The sequence below is a fragment of the Cyprinus carpio genome, chromosome A3, assembly GCF_018340385.1.
Source record: "Cyprinus carpio isolate SPL01 chromosome A3, ASM1834038v1, whole genome shotgun sequence".
In the NCBI taxonomy this organism is placed as follows: Eukaryota; Metazoa; Chordata; class Actinopteri; order Cypriniformes; family Cyprinidae; genus Cyprinus; species Cyprinus carpio.
In genome coordinates this window covers 1,655,608-1,679,064 of record NC_056574.1, presented here as the reverse complement: position 1 = coordinate 1,679,064, position 23,457 = coordinate 1,655,608, and the positions used below count along the sequence as shown (strand labels likewise).

General features: G+C 39.8%; 1 pseudogene; it reads left to right on the top strand.

Annotated features, from left to right (window-relative positions):
- Positions 1-490: 490 nt before the first annotated feature.
- LOC109110663 lies at positions 491-20,390 on the top strand (annotated as a pseudogene).
- Positions 20,391-23,457: the final 3,067 nt, after the last annotated feature.

Here is a 23,457-nt window from a genome sequence, read left to right as displayed (position 1 = left end):
TACTGATCGTCCTGACTTGTTTTGATCTTGTGAGTCTCTGTGAGATCTCCTCTCACTGTAAAAGTTAAACTACAATCAGCGGGTGTATGGTATGGCGGACTGGCCGAATCGTGTAGTGTGTGTGTTCAGAGAATTGTTAAGTGTCTGGGCTCCACCAGTTTTAAATCTGGTTAAGATTTAAAAATGTGTGTCCCAGGCCTTAGTCTAGTCTCTGTATTGTATTAACATATTTGCGGGACTTTTTGTCTAGTTTTAATTGAGCAAGATGGCTCAAGGTGGTGTGCTTTGCACCTAGTGTGACTTCGCATGTTTCCTGCAGTGTTTTCAGAGCAGTGATCTCACTGTTGAGGTTTGGAAACGTTACTGCTGAGTGTGAGAACTCAGTTAGTTTGACCACAGTAGAGCAGAGATCCAACCATGAAACCAGATTAGACTGATGGGAATGAACTCTGTTGGCAGTTCCTCTTCCTTCTTTTTTAGCAGATTGAATTGTGTAGCAGTCTCAACATCTCAACTCAATCTGCTGAGGATCTGGAACGACTGGCAGAAAGAGAAAATGGCTGATAAGTGTGATCTGTGTCTGCTGGGACTGATCATTCTCTCTTCACTTCTCACAGGTAAACACCTTCCTGCATTCAATTCAGTTCAATTCAATGCAAGTTTATTTGTATAGCGCTTTTCATGATACTAATCGTTGCAAAGCAGCTTTATAGAAAATTAGTTTATTCAGTATATTTAGTTGAAGTTTGTCAGTAGTGACTGTCAAATTGATGTACATATGGCAAAAATGTACGGTAAAATTCAATTAAAGACGTAATCAAACAGATGATGAACACTGTTAACAGCAATGATCATATGTTGCAATCAAAGTTGTAGCAAAATTTGGTGGTGTGTGTCAGGGTTAGCATCATCTGAGGTCCTCTGAGGGGTTGGCATCATCTCTTCTCAGGTGTTCTGGATCCAGACTGGAGCTTGTGTAAATCCTAGTTACCACGGGATGTAAATCCAGCAGAAACAGAGAAACAAATAGAGACATAATTAGCGTAGCTGCTGTTCCAGACAAGTAAAAATTATTTGTTCAACCCATGCTAAGGAAATATAATATGCATTTGATCAGATATAACTGCAGTCCAAAATTATGAGATGCATTATTTGAATGCTTGGTCAAAGAGGTGTGTTTTTAATCTAGATTTAAACAGAGGAAGTGTGTCTGAACCCCGAACATTATCAGGAAGGCTATTCCAGAGTTTGGGAGCCAAATGTGAAAAAGCTCTACCTCCTTTAGTGGACTTTGCTATCCTAGGGACTATCAAAAGTCCAGCGTTTTGTGACCTTAGGGAGCGTGATGGGTTGTAGCATGGTATAAGGCTAGTTAGGTACGCAGGAGCTAAACCATTAAGGGTCTTGTAGGTAAGTAATAATATTTTGTAACTGATACGGAACTAGCTTTTCTGCATCAGAAACAGGTAACATGTTTCGTAGCTTGGCAATGTTTCTTAGATGGAAGAATGCTTTTTTGTAACATGGGAAATTTGATTTTCAAAAGACAAGTTGTTGTCTAATATAACACCCAGATATTGGACCGTAGAGGAAGTAACAGTACATCCGTCTAGTTGCAAAAAAGAGATTCTGTGTACTGCTTTTTGGTTCAATAAGTAATATCTCTGTCTGAAAGAACATTATTGGTCATCCAGTGTTTTAAATTTTTAACACACTCTGTTAGCTTGGATAATTTAGAAGTTTCATCTGGTCTCGTTGAGATATATATAGTGGGGATCTAGTAGGCATGTTGTTGGTTTAGAGACGCAGTGATAAGTTTATTTAGGTTATTCTGTCCTATATTTGTGAAGCACTGCAGTTTTTCTTTGTGTGCGATAAATGGAGCTGAAGTATTAGACACTGTAGAATCTACATTTGTTATTGTATTTTTTATGTTATCTATTTTATCAGTGAAGAAATTCATAAAGTCATTACTATTTAACTGTGAGGGAATATTTAGATTGGATGGCATCTGGATATTTGTTAATATAGCCACTGTGCTAAATAAAAACCTAGAATTGTTTTTTTTTTTTCTATAAGTTTGTGGATATGCTCGGCCCTGGCAGTTTTTAGAGCCTGGCTGGAACAATAGTTCTGCCCAGACGATAACGCGGAGCCATATAGTTAATATCATCAATACGCAGCACGCATGACACAAGCAAATGGTCAGTAACATCATCACTTCGAGGTACGATATCTATGTCAGTAAGATCGATTCCATGTGATATAATTAAACCTAGCGTATGATTAAAATGATGAGTGGGACCTGTGAAATTTTGCTTTACTCCAAAACAGTTTATTAGGTCAGTAAACGCAAGTCCTAATGCATCATTTGTATTATCATTGTGAATGTTAAAATCTCTGAAAATTAGTGCTTTATCAGTGGTAACCAACAGGTCTGAGAGGAAATCTGCAAATGCTTTTAGGAAATGGCCCTGGCAGTCTATACATAGTAGCCAGAGCAAGAGATAGGAGAGATCTCTTTTGCATATCTGACAGTGTAACATCAAGCAGAAGTATTTCGAAAAATTTAAACCTGAATCCTCATTTCTGGGTAACATTGAGAATATCAGTATATATTGTTGCAGCACCTCCCCCACGACCAGTCTGACGGGGCTCATGTTTATAACAGTAGTTTGGTGGAGTAGACTCATTTAGACCAATATAATCATTTGGTTTTAGCCAGGTTTCAGTCAAGCAGAGTACATCAAAACTATTATCTGTGATCATTTTATTTACAATATCTGCTTTGGGTGTGAGTGATCTAATGTTTATGAGCCCAAACTTTAAAAATAGTTTTTGTTCATTTACGTAGAACTTTTTCTGGTTTAATCACGTTCAGATTTTTTTCTAGAGCCTGCATTAAATTTATATTTTGACCTCACTATTCTGGGAACAGACACAGTCTTAATATATTGGACTTCTATCATTTAAGCGGGTAGAACAAAAGCTATCATGGAAGTTATCTGAGAATTGGCTTACTAGTCATATGGAGCATCCTGGAGATGTTGTCCGACAGGAGTTCTGCTCCGACTCTGCTGGGGTGCAGGCCATCAGTGTGAAAAAGCCTAGGAGGCTCCCAGAAAAGATCCCAATCATTAACAAAGAGCAGTTTCTGTTATTTTCACCATGACAATAACCATTCATTTAGAGCAAAAAGCCTACTGAACCTTTCGTGTCCTCGTCGATATGTGGGAAGCAGTCCTGACAAGATGATCGTCATTATGGGTGATGTGCTGCACACTGTCTCGATCAGGCTCCTGAAGTCCGTCTTCAGTGTCTCTGTCTGCTGCAGCTTGGTGTCGTTAACCCCCGATGCTGTCGTCACCTTTCTGGATCGCGGGTATCTGAGCTGAAACATCAAGAATACGAGCACCAGGGAAACAGTGAGTGTGCACTTTACCTTCAGCTAATGTAGCTCCGACTCATGAAGGGGAGCGAAGTGGTTCTGGGTGGAGATTTCGAAGACAGGGGTGGGGGAGGGGGAGAGGTCATTGCCTGGGGCCTGGCTTGCATCTTCCACTGTGGGTGCACCCATCCGTGATGTCCTGGTGCCGGAGTGAAGGACATCTAGGAAGATTGCTTCCTGGGATTCATGGGGCAGGTGCAGGGAAGCACACAGAGTAGAGGTGGTGGGAGTGTTAGCAGGGAAATGATGGTGCATAAAATTGATTTTAAGATAAAAAAAATAGACAATAAAGAATTAACTTGACGGAGCTCAAATTCAAAACATGCGGTAGCAACAAACAGCTGAAAAAGTATTGCTCATTAAACTCCTGTAAATGAGTTCAGTAAAAATATACATATGAATATTTTACTAGAGCTGGGCTGGCATGGAATCTGGGAATTAGTTAATTTGAACATGCTTTATTCTTCCTGACATTCATGTTCTGATGTCAGACTCACTTTTGCAAGTACTGTTTTATTCCTGAATGCACTGATATCTGACACTGAGAATGCCCTGCTGTCACAGATGTTTGATTATGAAACTTCATGTTTTAAAGGGGACACTGGATGCAAAATTCACTTTTACATGGTGTTTGAACTTAAATGCGTTGGCAGTGTGTGTACACAACCACCCTAAAATGATAAAAATCCAATCAGTGCTTTTTCTTTCCTACAAATCATAAGCACTTTCTCAGATCAAGCCGTTCACAGATTCTGGGCAAAATGACATCACTTTGCACAGGCCCCTCCCATGACTGTTAACGGACACTGCCGTTTTAGCATAGACCCGCCCTGAGTGAGCTATAAACAGTCTGCTATTGTTTCGATGCCACAACAGGTGTAGACAAGATCATCTCCTAAGTGATTGAGGTGTTTTGTTGTAGGATGTAAGAATGAACATATCAGTCATGATTTACTCCCAATATCTGAACTGCTGAAGACACATTGGATCACTTTTGCTTTTGAAGGGAATGCACTCCCCGAATCTACCTAAATGCATTTATGTGTGCGTGAAACATTTTACTCCAGAAAATTCAAGGCAGGTTTTGCTAAAAAGTTCAAATTCAAGGATGGATCAGTTCCCACTGTTCATGATCCAGCTGCACCTCCAGAAGAAGTAGGTCCCACACTTTATATTTTTTATTATTTGCAAATCGCCTTTCCTCTTTAATGGAAGAGAGGGGCGGGGTGAGCAGAGGTCATTAGCATTTAAAGAGACATGCGCCGAAACAGGTCACTCTGATCAGAGCTGTTTTTGACAAGGTAAAAAGGGTGATGTTTTACACGAACGCTGAGGAATTTTAGCCATAGTATGTTGTAGACTTTTCATGAAGACCCTAAAGAATCATACCAACTTGTGGAAAATGGGCATTCGATGTCCCTTTTAATGTATAGCATAATGTTTATCCAAATATACTGTGTTTCAGGTACCAGTAGAGCAAAAGTGACTCATGTATTCATCAGTTCTGGTGAAAATGTCCATCTGTCCTGTAGTAATGCTTTTCGTGACTGCAAATCAACTACATGGAACCATAACAGATTCAGCAATTTAACAGCAGTTGAGCTGATTGCTGGAGGGAGAAAGAAGAAAGACACAGAGAGTCATGAGAGACTGAGTCTGGGGTCTGACTGCTCTCTGAACATCAGGAACATCTCAACAGAAGATTATGGATATTACACCTGCCAACAATATGTGAATGGAGAACTACAAGGAAATGATACACATGTTTATCTGCATGTTCTTCATGGTAATTTTATGATTATGTGGTCAATTTAAAATTGTGTTAAAATTATATGGTCGATTTCTTCATTTAATCTCCCATGATGATTAAAGAGTCTGTGATTTGTGTGTTATTTTGTCTTTCAGTCTCTCCATCATCATCATCATCATCCGCATCCTCACAGACTGAGATCAGTGCAGGTCTCTCTGTGACTCTCTTCTGTCAGTTGTATTCATATGATGGAGTCTCTTGTGATGACTGGATCCGTTCTGAGAGAATTCAGCTGTTCTGGGTGAATCAGGCTGGTGTTAAACTGCCGAGATCAGACTCCAGATATCAGATATTACTCTCATCAGATCACTGTATCATCACTCTGAATACAACACTCCTGAATGAAGATGACAACAGAGAGTGGAGATGTGAAGTTACTCAGAGAGATCAAGTCAAGACCTCAGTCACATACACTGTCAAGAGTTCAGGTGAGAAAACATCTCATCAATTATGGAAGAGTCTCTGATAGATGTGCTAATGTAATGACAAATAATGCTATAGAATTATTTTGTGTGTTAACTAACTGAAATTACATATTTATATTCTACAGTTTGATTTATCTGAACTAACATTTGTCCTTTACAGCTCAAGCTGATTCAGCGACAGCAGTGATTCCAGTCCACAACACAAACTCTCAGGATCCCTCAACTGCAAACACACACAAAGCTAAAGGTACATCATCTCTGTCTTCCTCACACCAGTGCTAGTAAACATACAAATGATTGTGTAATGCAGGGTTCGTCAATCTTGCATGACTCACACTCAGAGAATAAAATAAATCACCAGAGAAACAGCTCGTGAACAGTTGTCTTTACTCTCTCTTGCTCAGCACAAAGAAAAACAACACAACAACTTGTCATTAAGCCAATCAGAGAGCACACTGATGAACTCTGAAGTAAATCAAGTTTAAGAAGTTTAAGTTAAGAAAAGTAACCCAGATTTCACCTGTAATTTAGTGTAACAGGAAACACAATGAAATCTGACATAATTTACATTTTAAAACAGGTACAGAGATTCCCAACTAACTGTTGATATACACTGAACAAAATTATACACGCAAAACTTTTGTTTTTGCCCCCATTTTTCATGAGCTGAACTCAAAGATCTAAGACTTTTTCTATGTACACAAAAGCCCTATTTCTCTCAAATATTGTTCACAAATCTGTCAAAATCTGTGTTAGTGAGCACTTCTCCTTTGCCGAGATAATCCATCCACCTCACAGGTGTGGCATGTCAAGATATTGATTAGACAGCATGATTATTGCCCAGGTGTGCCTTAGGCTGGCCACAATTAAAGGCTGTTGGTGAAACATGGTTCATGCTGACTGACTGAACCGGTTCTTTCAGTCCCTGTACATCAGATAATTGACAACTGCCACTGTTTGACAGCAGGGTGCTAAAGTTGGGGCGAACTGAGGAAGAGGCTGTGGTTTCACATTCTGATTCTGTTTCTTGATGACGTGACAGAGCGTCAACATTATCATGGCTTTGTCCTTTTCTGTGTATGACCACCCATTCAAATGGATCCAATTCGAGGGCCCATTGGGCTCATCGGCCAGTGTGATCACTGTCAATAGGGATTTTCCTCAGACCCAGGAGGGGTTTTGTGGTCTGTAATGATGAAGAAGTGCTGTTTGCACAACTAGTGGTGGAATTGTCTCACAGCCCACAAAATGGCCCAAAGTTCCCTCTCATATGTAGACTACTTCCTTTCAGCTTTTGTGAGGACATGACTGGCATAGGCTACCACCTTTTTATTGAGTCCATTTTTCCTGGGCAAGGGCAGCTCCAATGGCTGATGCAGAGGAAAAGAGACATGCTTGGAAAGAGACAATAAGTGAATGAGACAGGTCATGCTTCAAATAAATAAATGCCTCATGACATTCAGCAGCCCAGTGGAATCCAGCATTTTTTTCCTGTCAGTCTATGCAGAGAGACTGCATAGTGAACAAAGTTCTTAATGAATTTCCTATAGTAGGAACACCATCCTAAGAATGCCCTCACTTCAGTAGGTGAGTATGGGATAGGCCAGACTTCAGCACTCGGAACATTCCTTGGATCAGTTTGGACCCCCTCTTTAAATACAGTGTTACCTAAGAACCGGACCTCACTGTTTGCAAGGCAGCATTTGGAGGGATTGAGTTTTAACCCACAGGATTTGAATATGTAAAAAATTCCTCCAAATGATGAAGGTGATCCTTAAACATCTGAATGAGAATTAGCACATTATCCGGTAACACTTTATAATAACTGCATGCTATTGATCATTAGTTAAGCATTAGGAAACAGTTAATTCATCATTTATAAAGCATTAATAGACATTAATAAGAAGTTTATAAATACAGATATAAATGCTTTATACTTGATTTAAAAGCATATCTATAATGTATTTAATAATTGTTTTTTCATACTTTATTAATGATCAATTTGTCATTTCTAAATGAAGTATAGCATTATTTACACACCAGTTATAAAGGAGTTGTCAGTGGTTCATAAGATCACTTAGAAATTGTAAGTAAATGATTAATAAACTATTTAAATGTGCATTCATACATCTTATTATTCATACATATAGTTATAGTTACTTAGAGTGTTAATAAATGGTTTATTAACATGTATTTCTACTGTAATTCAGGGTTAATTCAGGTAGTTATAAAACATATGTAGTTGTTAGTTAACTATTTTTTTTGTGAGCTCATCTAAAGTGAGGACTATTTATGCCTTGTAAAGCATTTACAAATGAGATTTAAAGGCCGTTAATATTTCTATGTTCTGTATCACTGTGTTGTGTTTGTTTCCTTTTCCTGTTTAGACGATAACTGAGCCTTTAAATATCCTTTATAAATGCTTTACAAGGCATAACCAATCCTCCCTTTAGATGAGCTCACATAAATAGTTAACTGACCACTACTAAATGCTTTATAACTACCTGAATTTACTACATTTACTTACAATTTCTTGTGATCTTATGAATCACTGGCAACTCCTAAATAACTGGTTTCTAAATAATGCTATACTTCATTTAGAAATGATAAATTGATCATGAATAAAGTATGACAATAAAGTTATTAAACACATTATAGATATGCTTTTAAATCAAGAATACAGCATTTATAAATGTATTTATAAACTACTTATTAATGTCTATTAATGCTTTATAAATTATGAATGATCTGTTTACTAATGCTTAATTAATGATTAATAGTGTGCAGTTATTATAAAGTGTTACCCATTATCCAAATACACCAAGCAAGTTTTCTGAAGCGTACCACGAAGTGCCATCTCTATTAACCTTTGAAAAGTTACTAGAGTATTTATCAGACCAATTGGCACAATTTTAAAATTGGTACAGCCCCCTACCTGTGGTGGAAGTATTTTTTTCACAGTCTTCTCTTGGCAATTCCACTTGCAAATAACCATGCTGCAGGTCTATTTTGTAAAACCAATCAGATCCCGACAAGTCATCCAAAGCATCATCAAGTCTAGGTGGAGCATTTTTATGGTTACAGCATTTAGATTTATATAATCTAAGCAGAATCACCATGTGCCATCCCACTTACAGACCAAAACTGCCCAGGAACTATAACTCTCTTCAGTGACATCTGCTTTAAAGAGCTTTGTCACCTATTGCTATATTTCTTGTCTTTGTTCAGGTGTCACACAGTAAGGCCTTTGTTTGATTGGCATGGCCTTCCCTGTCTGAATCCTCTGCTTAATTATTCCAGTTCTACCTTTGTTATCAGAGTCCTTGCAGTTCTGTTAGGGATTGTACTTGAGATGTAGACATGTTAGAATTATCAATGGATACAAGTGGGGCAATGGCACAGGGGACAGACAGAATACTGCAACATTCTCCGTCTAAAACTGTTGTGTTGTCAGAAGAAAGAAAGTGGAACTCACCAAGAGGCTGACCTGCATGGAGTTTGTTGTCTTCTTCTGCGGTATTCAGAACTTGCACTACAGTCAGGCCTTTGTGAACCTCACTTATGGTGTGTGCAATGGGGCATTTTTAAAACTGGTTGACCCAACATGAAGTTGCAGAGCTGCACGAATCCTTTCACAGTGGCTGCCAACTATAAGAGCTTCATCAATATCTATCGCTTCTTGATCATGAATCTTTACTTGCAACGCTGGATCTAAGCCAGCCACAAAATATCTAAATTTCTCACCTTTCTGGGCAGTACGATCATTGTCAGGAAAAGCCTGTAGGACTAGACCAGTAGTACACTGTTCATTTCTAATCATTCACCAATTTTGTGGGAGCGCTCATTCACATGAGTTTGGAAAAATGGCAACGAATTTTGAAGCCCAAACACGTGCCTTAGTCTGTTTTTCACTGTGCTGTAGCTAGTCTTTACACTGAAGCTAACATGTTCATCAGATCTGTAACTGCTTGCACAGCTATCTCAAAACGATGAGTACAATTAGAGAATAGTTCAGTGGCATCGCCCCTTAAAAGCTGCTGGAAGTTTGATGTGTGGACTGCCTGCAGCAAAAGGTGCAAGTGGCGGCATTCGGTTCATGATGCCACTTAGCTTGCAGAAGCAGCAGGCAATGCAGCATCAGAGTCATTCTCAGACATCGCAGTAGTCTTTCTGTGTATCTCACCCTTGCATTGTGTGTCATACCATTGTTTTGTCTATTGTCTATTTTTAGTTTTAGTTGATGTTTTATGTCTTTTATTTTGAAGTGCTGTTATAGTCATGGTTCCTGTCATGTCATATTATTCCCTTTCCCATCATGTAATCCTGTCATGTGCTTACCTGTTCATGTGTCTAGTTTTCAGCTCGTTCCAGATGCATCGGCGCTGCACAGATTGATCGCCATATGACATCAAAGTACCGCGAGTGTGATTAGAGAGCAGACGACTCTTCAAGCTTTTGAATCACTCTCGCGGTACTTTGATGTCATATGCTGATCGGTCTGTGCAGCGCCGATGCATCTCGAACAAGCCTATTGATTTTTTCATGTCATATTTTGAATGCTTAATTCTGTTGATTACTTTCTTGTTAAGTTATTAGTCATTGTGTATATATATAGCCCTCATGCTTTCATTGTGCCTTTTCTAGCTTTGATGTTATGTGTTTTTCGTTTCAAGTACTCGTCATAGTTAATGGTTAATGTTTTGTTAACTTTATACTTGTTTAAATGAACTGCACATGGGTCCATTCAACTGCTGTCCAGCAAAAAATGTTATAATCAAACACAGTTTATTGGAAGAAAGTTTTTAATATGATGTGGCTCAATGTGTTTTTCTGTGCCCTCTCCCTCAGTGACTTTCGTGATTGTGATTGTGATGGTTGGTGGAGTTGGTACATTAGCTGTTCTCCTTCCTGCTATTATCCTTTGGGTGATTTGGAACAAAATAACTGGTGAGAGTTTACATAATTATTCATATTTTACAACAAATACTTAAACTCACTTTCAGGGTTGTATCATATAAATGAAAATTGAATTAAGCACTTAAAGTGTGACTAAAGTCTAAAGTGTGGGATTATGCTCATATTTTTGACAGAACTGCTGTCAAGACACATCAGTGGTTTTATGAAAGTAAAAAAAAAAAAAATCTCCATTATCACTGCATTGAGATACTTTCAGACTCTGTCAGCAAGGAGGAAAATGAACTCAATTGAGGAGTTTAAGATATTTCAGTGTGATCCATATTAAACAGTGGAACTATAACAGCTATTATGTTTTGCATGTTTCATCATACATATTCTAAAAAGCACATTTACAACTATTTTTCAGATAACAAAAAAGAAGACTATGACTCTTCTGTAAGTATTGTAATATCAGTGATTTACGACTATGTGCTCAGCAGATGCTTTCTTTAAATAAGTGCACAAACCACAGTCAAACACCAGTTATTATTAACTTTACAAACTAGTGATGCGTCTTTCACATGTTTCATATTTTGTTTAACATGTTAAGGAGCTGACATCTGTGACATATTCTGGGATTCCAGCAGAAAACATGTCAAAAAGATTAATGTGAGTAGATTCTGTCCCATTTCGTTTTCTGTTCAGCACTGACATTCCTAATAAGAGAAAATAACCAATATATATATTCTCTTTATATATATGTGACCTTGGGTTGCTCATAGCTATTAAATTGTCGACCAAATTGACTACACCACCCACAAGTTCTGGGATGGGGGACCCTAACAATGACCTGATCTTTTTTTCTTGTTCGCACAGGCAGTTCAAATAAATGAGCTAGAAACCAGAGTACAAAAAAGGGTTGATTTATTTTATAAAATGAGAAATACCGTTCTTCTTTTATGGCTGAAATGACTTGGTAACACTTTTCATAACACAAAAGAAAAAAAACAAAAAAAAAATACAAAAAAAAATCCAACACCACTCTAAATGAATTTAAAGTAATAAAGAAATAGAAACAATGCTCCAAACAAATCAAAATCAAACTAAAATAATACAATTAGAAAAATAAATCATTAATCTAAAATTCAGATTAATTAAACAAACAAATCATAATTTAGATCAAAAAGAAAAACATAATAAGAATGACACTCAAAGTAGCACCAATCAACCTAAAATCATAAAATGGGAAATACACCACATGGGAGGAACAAATCAAACCCAAAGAAAATCAAACCCAATCAAACCAGAATATGTAAAACACACAACCAAACAAGACCTCCCAATACAGTGATATACCACTTAAATAAGACAGGCAGATCTCACAAAAATTAATGCCACAAATCAAAACATAACGAATAAAAAAATAAAGCAACCAAATTCCAAATTCAGTGGGGAAAAAAACGATGGCCACTTGCCAAGAAAGGTTTTGACCTGTAATCGAAACCATTTAATTTTATTACACACACAACATTCTACATTTAACAACAATCATATAAAAAAATACTCACGTTGCTTATACGCTAAGGCTCACTTAATGGATAATTAAAATGCCTAAGTCTCAGTAAAAAAGCAGAAGCATTGCAATGCAGTCGTGACTTGACCAGCCAATAATGCTCCTAAAAATATGCATTTTAATTTTAACAATTTTAAATAAACAAACAAACTTAATTGTTACTTACGTCCAGTGGCCGTAACCAAACACAAAATGGCACGCGCACTATGTTCTCACATCAGTCATTGGTACAGGAGAAATCTCTGAAACACATTTACTATAGTAAACGCAATTTTTACTAACGTACATCTCCTTTAAGATCGACTACTGTTAAAACTTGTTTACTCACTCTGAATTGTCGGGCACAGTGGGTCAAACTGTTATTTCAACGCGCCAGCAGAGGAAGAAACACAAACTAGCTCACCAAGCATAGAACGAGAGCAAACGCTGTTTCCTTGACGCCCGCGAGACTTTAAACACAGCCTACCCATTACGTCATCTGCCCACTTAACAGCACAACATACTCATTCCGGTTACATCCACCCCCTCCTTCAAAGGTCACCGTCCCGGTGACAGCATTTAACCCCATCATAACCATTCTAATCCCAAGGTCTAAAAGGGACATAGAGGGAACTTACTGAGGCTAAATTTGGGGGCACTTGATTTTCCAAAGATCGTACCGGCCTTGGTAGATTGAATAAATTTGAATGCTGGCCGGCCCTCGTCCTAACCGACCGACGTAACAAAAGTTCTGCCCGTTCCGGCTCGGATTCTCGTTCTGGATAATCGTGGGAGCCAGGGCCCGATGAATCAAGTACCTGCTCCACTGGACACTGGGAATCTGGGGGATCAATGACTTTAGTTAAACACTGGTCCGACTCCAGCTCACCCAAATCCTCCCTAACAGCTGCTGCTGGACCTCCCTCCTGGGTTACCTGTAAAACCACAGTCTCCTCCTCTGACATTTCCTCTTCCTCAGCTAATGGTCTCTGATGCTCATACTGTGACAGCAATCCTGCCGGAGGGGGATATTTACCTCACCCTCACTTTTATCCAAGGTTACGTACCCATCAGGAAGCTCTCGCAAATCCGAGCGATGGACATTCTTCACATGCGCCGTTGTGTCTTGTTGTCTTACCTTATACACAGTGCCTACCGCATCTAAACACTAAACCACCTCATACACCTTGGAGCCCCACACATCTTGGATCTTATGCCGGCCTGGGAAATGATTCTTACACAGAACCAATGTACCAACTGGCAAAATAGGCACAGACTCTGGATGGTGACATGCTCGCTGGGCTGCTGCCACTTCCAGGTGTTCCCTAGCCTTAACATATAAAGAGGCCAAATGGTTCCGATCAATCACCAAAAAATCATCCACAGTAACCCTAGTACCTTCTTCCTCCATCCCTAAAAGGGCATCCACAGGAAGCTTTGACTTCTGGCCAAACATAAGTTCATAAGGGGAGTAACCACTGGATTGATGGACGCATGTATTATAGGCAAAAAGTAACTGAGGTAAAGACTGCGGCCACACCCTTTTCTTTTCGATGGGCAAAGTACGCAATAAATCATGCAAAGTGCGATTAAACCTTTCGCACTGCCCATTTCCCTCGGGATGATATGCTGTAATCCTACTCTTCTGAATCCCATAAAGGTGGCACAGTCGTTTAAGCAATTATCCTTCAAAATTCCGCCCTTGATCCGAATGGATGTGTTTTGGCACACCATAAACACAGAACCACCTCTCCATCAGAATGCGGGCCACAGTACTTGCCTTTTGATCTCGAGTTGGATAAGCTTGGGTAAATTTAGAAAACACGTCAGTAACTACAAGCACATTCTCACATCCGTTACTTGCCCACTCCAAAAGTGTAAAATCAATTGCGAGAATTTCCAAGGGCTTTGAAGCCATCAAATGCCCCATGGTTGAACGAACTTTGGGGCGTAAGGCTTTGGCGACCACACAACGCTCGCATTTGATACACCATTGCTCAACATCATGGCACAGATTAGGCCAAAAACATATCTCCCTCACCAAGGTGGTTGTCCTCTCTATACCTTAATGCCTGTGATGGTCATGAAGGCCCTCCAACACTTCCTCCCTTAGAACCCCAGGCAATAAAACCTGAAGCACTCTAACCTTCCCTGGAGCCAAGAAGACTTCTCTATACAAAACTCCATCTACCTGTCGAACACGTTTCCACTGGCGAACAAGCTCCATTACTTCCCTAGACTCCCTCGCCCTTTCATAACGAGTAGGGACCACTCCTCTTTGCCAATATTTCAGAAATGCAGCAATATGCACATCTGCCGCCTGAAGAGCTTGCATATCTGCCTTTTCACGAGAGGGCAGAGCTGCTATTTCTGAGGCTAGAGTACAGTTCGAAGCAGAACTTAAACACTTAACTAAGGAAAATTCATGGGGCAAAGTTATACCAGAAGCAATTTCCCTGATCCTTTTAGGAGCTGGATCCACAGGCAGGCGGGAGAGTGCATCCGCATTGCGATTGGCTGTACCAGGACAATATTTCAGTTCAAAATCAAATAACGCCAGCTGTGATGCCCACCACTGCTCTACGGCAGCCAACTTGGCAGTCTGCAGGTAACTCAAGGGATTGTTATCTGTGAACACCACAAACTTGACACCCAGCAGGTATTCCCGAAACTTCTCGGAGACGGCCCACTTAAGGGCCAAGAGCTCCAGTTTCATTGAACTAAAATTTAACATATTTCTTTCTGCAGGGCGCAAGCCCCCGACTGGCGTAAGCAATAGGCCTCCACTGCCCCTCCTGTTCTTGAGACAATACAGCACCAAGACTGACCTGACTAGCATCTATCTCTAACACGAATGACTTTGAAATCAGCATAGCCTAAAACTGGGCCCTCTACCAGTGACTTCTTCAAAGCCACAAAGGCATTCTCCGCAGCTTCTGTCCATCGTCCTTCCAACAGAGTATTAGTGCCTGAACCCCACTTCTTACCCTTACCTTGGAGCTCCCCTACTAATCTGTGTAGAGGTGATGCTAATTGAGCAAAACCCTCTACAAACCTTCTGTAGTATGATGCAAAACCCAAAAAGGAGCGTAACTCCAAAAGATTATTGGGTCTCTTCCAGTTGGCTACAGCGCTGATTTTCTCTGGGTCAGTGGACACTCCCTGGGAGGAAATTATGTGACCAAGATACTTAACCCTTTTTTGAAAAAAATTGCATTTTTGGAATTTCAATTTCAGATTATTTTGTCGAAGATGCCCCAAAACCATCTCCAACCGCTGAAGATGTTGTTCAAAGGAAGCAGAAAAGATGACAATGTCATCCAAATATAACAGAAGGGACTGGAACTGTTGATCGCCGAAAATCCTTTCCATAAGCCTCTGGAAATTACTGGGTGCATTGCACAAACCAAAAGGCATTCGATTGTATTCAAAGAGGCCAAAAGGAGTGCAGAAAGCAGTCTTCTCCTTATCCCGTTCAATCACTGGAACTTGGTTGTACCCACTCGCCAAGTCAAGAGTAGAAAACCACTTAGCACCTGTTAGCGCATCAACCAAACCATAAAACCTAAAAATCCTTAAAAAATCCTTCCGTGTTTTTGCATTGAGTTGGCGGTAATCAACACAAAGACGGATACTTCCATCTTTTTTTGCATCACAATAGGTGATGAGTAGGGACTAGAACTAGGCCGAACTACACCCTGTTCAAGCAGCTCACTAATATGAGTTTTGACTTGCTCATTCTGAGAGGGGGGCAACCGACGATAACGCTGCCAAACAGGAGCATTGTCTAGCACTGGAATCTCATGTTGGACTAGGTGAGTACACCCCAAGTCACCCCCTTCTTTACTAAACACGGAACTAAAACGGGTCAAAAGGCATTTAGCCTGCTGAGACTGCGCAGCAGATAATGAAGGCCATGACGCCTCATTGAAATCCAAGGATAGCCCGCTACCTGCCTCCATGACCTGATTACAACTCACCATATCCTGACTATTCACACTCTCCCCCAACTCAGATTCCAGAGCTGACTGTAGATTGACCATGTACAGCTGGCCTAAAAAAAGTTTTTGGCCAAAGCCATTGGTCCTTCTCTCCCAAGTTTACTACCGGAACATGAACTACACCCTACTCTACTGGTAATAAACACTTTGAGATAAGGATATTCGCAGGTAGTGTACCGTCCTCACTTATTGGGGGCTCCATGAATACAGAAGTAATAACACCTGCCATACCTTGACAGCCATTTATAGGAACCCATTGCAGGGAACCCGCTGGCACTCATATAGCCGATCCTGCCCTTACAACTGCCTTCCCTAAGAACCCAGTCTCAGTAGTAAGAGCTAAACTTTGGCACTCCAAAAGGGCCTGCTTTCACTCCTTCCCGGCTTGCTTAACCGTGGGGGATGAAAATAAACGCTCTTCGTGTTGACAAAAAAGCTCTTGATAGCAAAATTTCAAAATATTCATGCCCAAAAGACCTGGGACTGCAAGCTTTTGTTGCCGTATAAGAGGATCTAGTGGATCTCTCATAATTAGTATCCCCATTTTAGGGAGAATTTTACCCAAAACCTCGACTTCCAGCTCCAAGTAGCCACAATAGGGAATGTCCAGCCCATTAGCAGCTTTCAACCGCAGCCAGCTACAAGGTTTCAAACATTCCCTGATATGCAATGGAAATGCAGACTCAAAGAAGCTCTCTGTGACCATTGACACCATAGACCCAGTGTCCAGTAAGCAGGGAGTTTTCACACCCCCAAAACAAACTTCCACTATAGGGCACTGCCCAATAAGTTGGACCAAATCTTCCTCAAATACCCCTTTAGAGCCAGAAGAACCACCCTCTGGTGTCAAGCTCCCAACACCAGAGTGTGCTAGTTTTCCAGCTGCTCTGGGGTTTCCTGTACAACCGTTTGACCATGCACATGGGATGACTGTCCAATTCCTACCCCCTCTCTCACACTCAGGTGCATGCCTGACAAGTCAGATCTGCAGAACCTTGCAATATAACTAGCTTTATTGCAACACATGCAGATTGGCTTACCATCAGCATGGAAACGGGCAGAACCGGGCCGGGGGCCAACAGCACCTTCGGGATTTGATGGATTTATACTCAAGTGCTTCAAAATAGCATCTAGCTGCACCTGTTGTTTGCGGAGACAATCTTTAAGCTCACCCAATTCATTAGTGGATTCAGAGGAGAATCGATTTGACCTATATGTACCCACCACCTGAACATCTGCAGTGCAAGAATGAGCTCGAGGTCTTATACTAGGGGTGTCTCCCTCGTCTGCCCACCGTATAGCCTCAGCACAAACCTCAAGGAATGACATCTCAGCATTTAACTGCACCTGTCATTTCAGCTCCCTACGAAGGGTATTATCAAGCATTTGTTCAATAAACTGATCACGTAAGGTGTGGTCTGGGTTACAAATACCTGTCAAGTTCTTACATTTCATTGCCTCCATTAGAACCATGAGGGCGTGCGAGTATTCACGGAGCGACTCTCCCTCCAGCTGGCGACATTGAAAAAACTGCTTCTGCAAACCAACCAAAGACTGAGAACAACCATACATCTCAAGCAAGATTGTAAAGATTTTTTCAGGATCATCCCGATCACTAGAGGGGTGAAACTTTGCTTCAGCCTTTGCTTCTCCATCTAAAAGATCATAGATGAACAAAGCTTTCTCGGCTAGAGGCACTGGACGAACTATCAAAGACCTACGTACTTCTTCAACCCAATCTTCCACCGTCAACAAATCAATAGACCTCCTCCCAGAAAACCTGGGACACTTTCTTTCAAGCGGAACATAAACATAACGTTCAGATGCCGGAATGTTAACAGATGGACGGGCACCAACATCACGTCTAGGACTAGCAGATTGAGCCTCAACAACGACAACAACAGACCTCCTTACAAGTTCTTGCTGAAGTTGCTGGTTATCTGTCTGCAATTGTTGTACCAATTCAGTCAAGACTTTGAGTTATTCCTCCATAGCAATCTGCAACATACACACAAAAACAACCCAGAAGACAACTGACGGTGGATGAGGATCGCCACTCGTAACAAAATTAAATTCTTGGTCTGTTGCAACCACCGTTTCTTTCCCCACCCCACAAAATACACACTTTAGAACAATACAACCATTTGCACTCAGGCTTCTTTAATGTATGGCCCTGCCGACTACGCCAAGTGTGACCTTGGGTTGCTCGTAGCTATTAAATTGTCGACCAAATTGACTACGCCACCCACAAGTTCTGGGATGGGGGACCCTAACAATGACCTGATCTTTTTTTCTTGTTCGCACAGGCAGTTCAAATAAATGAGCTAGAAGCCAGAGTACAAAAAAGGGTTGATTTATTTTATAAAATGAGAAATACCGTTCTTCTTTTATGGCTGAAATGACTTTGTAACACTTTTCATAACACAAAAGAAAATAAACAAACTACAACAATTCAACACCACTCTAAATGAATTTAAAGTAAACTTAACCAAATTAATTTTCAATAGAAATAGAAACAATGCTCCAAACAAATCAAAATCAAACTAAAATAATACAATTAGAAAAATAAATCATTAATCTAAAATTCAGATTAATTAAACAAACAAATCATAATTTAGATCAAAAAGAAAAACATAATAAGAATGACACTCAAAGTAGCACCAATCAACCTAGAATCATAAAATGGGAAATACACCACATGGGAGGAACAAATCAAACCCAAAGAAAATCAAACCAGTATATGTAAAACACACAACCAAACAAGACCTCCCAATACAGTGATATACCACTTAAATAAGACAGGCAGATCTCACAAAAATGAATGCCACAAATCAAAACATAACGAATAAAAAAATAAAGCAACTAAATTCCAAATTCAGTGGGGAAAAAAACAATGGCCACTTGCCAAGAAAGGATTTTGACCTGTAATCAAAACCAATTAATTTTATTACACACACAACATTCTACATTTAACAACAATCATATAAAAAAATACTCACGTTGCTTACGCTAAGGCTCACTTAATGGATAATTAAAATGCCTAAGTCTCAGTAAAAAAGCAGAAGCGTTGCAATGCAGTCGTGACTCGACCAGCCAATAATGCTCCTAAAAATACGCATTTTAATATTTTAACAATTTTAAATAAACAAACAAACTTGATCGTTACTTATGTCCAGTGGCCGTAACCAAACACAAAATGGCACGCGCACTATGTTCTCACATCAGTCATTGGTACAGGAGAAATCTCTAAAAACACATTTACTATAGTAAATGCAATTTTTACTAACATACATCTCCTTTAAGATCGACGACTGTTAAAACTTGTTTACTCACTCTGAATTGTCGGGCACAGTGGGTCAAACTGTTCTTTCAACGCGCCAGCAGAGGAAGAAACACAAACTCGCTCACCAAGCGTAGAACGAGAGCAAACGCTGTTTCCTTGACGCCCGCGAGACTTTAAACACAGCCTACCCATTACGTCATCTGCCCACTTAACAGCACAACATACTCATTCTGGTTAAATATATATACACAATTATTTAATTATTATTATTATAATAATAATAATAATACCATAAACACAATTATTATTATTTCCAGATACTCATTCAAGAACTCTGCACTGGTTGCTGGTGAGACGAGAAGACAGTTATTGCATCATGTACAATCAAATGTCTACAAGTGATTCAGAAAGCAGCAGCACAACTGATCATCAACAAGCCCAAGAAAGCCCTCGTCACTCTTCTCTTTATCTCCCTGCCCTGGCTACCGGCTGCAGCCTAGATCAGGTTCAAGACGATGATGTTTGTTCACAGATCAGCCACAGGCTCCACACCCTCCTACTTCCACTCACTCTTACGAGTCTGGGACTCCTCCAGGAGTCTTAGATCAGCAAGTGAGCAATCTCTTGGTACCACAAGAAACACTTTCCAGAAGCTTCTCATTCACTGTTCCTCTCTTAACTGCATCCTACTAACTCAAAGAGCTTTGATCCAACCTGTTAGTTATTGTTAGCATGTCTTGACTCGTTTAGAAGAATTGCTTTTGTGTTCCTCATTTTGTAAGTTGCTTTGGATAAAACCATCTGCTGAATGAATAAATGTTAATGTGAATGTAAACAAACATTTAGATATAAATTTAAAAATAAGACAGCCATTTGATGAAATTGTCTTTTTGTTTCCTGCCTGTAAATTAATCTCAGGAATGCTAATTTATGAATGAATTTATTTCAAAAATGATTTGCATATTAAAGGCTTGCTAAAACCCTAATGTCACCTCAGATTTTGTTTTCCTTCTTGCTCTTGTTTATCATGGATTATTAATATTAACAAGTTAATACAATGTATTGTACTGTTTCATACATCTCCTTAGTACATGTAGAGGCAAATATCAATCTTTTCTGTATATGGTTAGAGTTCAACATTAAAATTTTGAAATAATCAAGGTTTTTGAAGTGTCCACCAGGGATTGCTGTGATGAGTTAATTTTCAATGGCAGCTCTGCATTTCAGACTGCATTTTGAGTAGCTGAAACTGTAATTGGGAAAAATTCAAAAGTATGGTAAGAAAGACTTAACTCTAGAAAAGTAGCAAGAAAACTTCGCTTAAAGCCTCCATTCAGAGCCTGAGTTCCAGTGTTCAAATGACAATTACTACATTACCATTTTGGATTGATGGAAAGATGTTTTCAAACAATTCAAATACAAAAATGTATCCTTTTGTATTGATCAAGAATTTAAATATGATGATGGTCATATTCTACAGTGTAATCACAATTAAAGTCTTAAATGAAAAGAGAAAGCGTTCAGATCTGATAGATGATCAGAGAAACATATAATAGCTGAGTTTGACATCAGTGTAAGGGCTGATGTGATTCACTCTAACAGAAAGATTTGTTCAAAGTGTCAACTGATTCATTTTTGGTAAATGGCTACAGTCACTCTCCTTCTGGCACTTTTAGATTAAACAAAATAATAACAGATGATGGTCACATTGTGGAAGTTGGAAGTTCATTCATCATTTCTGTGATCTGAAGCTCATGTATGATGTGATGTTGATGGTGTTTGGTTTATATGCTGCATCAGTGGTCAGTGTGACTTCTGGATCATTATTCAGAGTCTTTGCATGCAGTTCATTTAACATCAATCAGTTCCAACAGGAATGAGCCGATTAAAATAAAATCAACCTCTTAATGCCATCATTTCAATGTTCTGCATCCCTCAGATGACTCGTCCCTGCATTCATGCACATAACCTTTTTTTTTTTTTTTTATAAAATTGAGCAATATCCACTGCATAGCACAACATGCTTTGAACATAAAAATGCTCTGATTGTTTTTCTGACTGAGAGAACGGTCTGCTTTGACGACAGACTTCTGTCTTTTCTTCTTTCCTGTGGAAGCATCATCTGTGGTTTCGCCCCTCTTTCACAGAGGAAGCCCAGTCCATTTACTGGGATGAACAGCAGGTTGTTCAGTGAGGAGACGTTCATTCTGTTCAGTGAGAATGAGGTTCATGAAGCTGAATCCTCTTTCACACTCGGCTGTTGAGACTGGAAGTGTGGAGACAGTCGTGAGTGCAGATTCTGTTATTCTTCATCAGATGTCCAGTTTGAAAGATTTAAGAAATAATTCTGTTCTCATCCAGCCTGTGCTCAATGTTGTCATCAGAGAAATTAAAAATCACTCATGAAATTCCTCCACCTCCCGATGGCCTCTGTCACTTGGTTGAGACACTTTTACACTCTTGAATTTGTGGAAACTTTTAAGTTCCTCATTCATGCATCTTGTCTTATAGACGGCAGTGTTGTCAGAATCAGCGCTGACAGCTGCGGCGTCTCTCCTCTGAAGAAAACAGAGTAAGGCCCGCAGGGTCATCCACATCTCCACCACAAAAACACTAATTTCAGTACAAATGACCATACATCTGGCCCTCTCCATGGCAGATCTTGATTTGTCTTCACTTAATTCTCCAAAGAGTTTGACCAGCACTGCATAGTTTTCCCAAAGATCTGTCACAGACGTGAAGGACGAGGACAGAATCAAAGAACATCTGAAAATGACTCTCCTCTATAATGTGTTTTACAGCGTCATGGAGCGTAAGCTCTAACTCGTGATTCATTCAGTGACTGACGGTCAGGTTAGGGTTAATCTTCTGTTCCTCTGTATCGGTCCATCAGAGCAGCAACAGCAAAGGGCAAAGCCAGCAAGCCACGAGTGCATCTGATGTATCCTCTATATCAAGAACACATCCGAGTACTCTCATGTGCTCTCAGTACTTGTGTTCAGTACTGGAATTGAACTTTGATGACTGGTGATGATGTAGAATGAGTACACAAGGACACAAGATCACATAAGACAGTCGTTGTCTCTCCCTAATGAAACACACCTGATTCAGTCATCAGCTCATTAGTAGAGACATTCAGCTTGTGCAGTGTTGCTCCAGAAGCGGGATCCGCTGGTCTATATATACATGCAAACATGAATGTGGGTAGATCTGTGCTTTAGCTACATCAGGTTCTTCATTCCTGCTCCTGGAGAACCACTTTACAGCTCTAATTAAACGGACCTGAATCAATTAATTAAGGTCTTTGGGTTTACTTGAAAATCACAGACAGATGTGTGGATGAGGAGCCCTGCTTCACATAAAATCACTAAAATAAACACTTTAGATACACTGATCCAATGAAACTAACAGTGAACATGTAAATGAATTACAGCAAACATTTGTACAAAAGGAAAAAAGTTGAGTTTAAGTGGTAAAAACCCAGTGAAAGGAAGAAGAGGAACTGTTATCTGAATGTGTGAGAATTCACAGCATCACTTTCCCCTTTTATTTAATAAAACACTTTATACAATGCTGATCGTCAAAGCATCTTTATAGTGTAAAACAGGAAAAGCATGTGCTGATAATGCAAGAGGACAACAGTAAACAGTCATTGTTCAGCTAAAGTCAGTTCATTGATGATTCAGTGATGTCTTCATCCAGTTCAGCTCTCTTCAATAGTGTCTGTGTAATCAGTCAAGCGTCTCCAACTAAGCAAGCCAAAGGAACCAGAACTCCATCGGTGACAGAAATGGAGAAAAACTCTTTTTTTTAGAAGAGACCACGCTCAGTCGCAATCCGTCCAAACTGTGTTCAGATGATCTCAGATCAGTGTGGGTTAAACCAGTGCGGTCAAACTAACTGAGTTCCCACAGCCAGCAGCTACACGCTTCTGAAAATACTAGAACTCACAGAGACAAGAGACGAACATCAGTGTTGAGAGGAGAGAAAAACACAGTGCTGTAAAAATGCAGGTTTATGCACATCTGAATGTCTGTTCAGT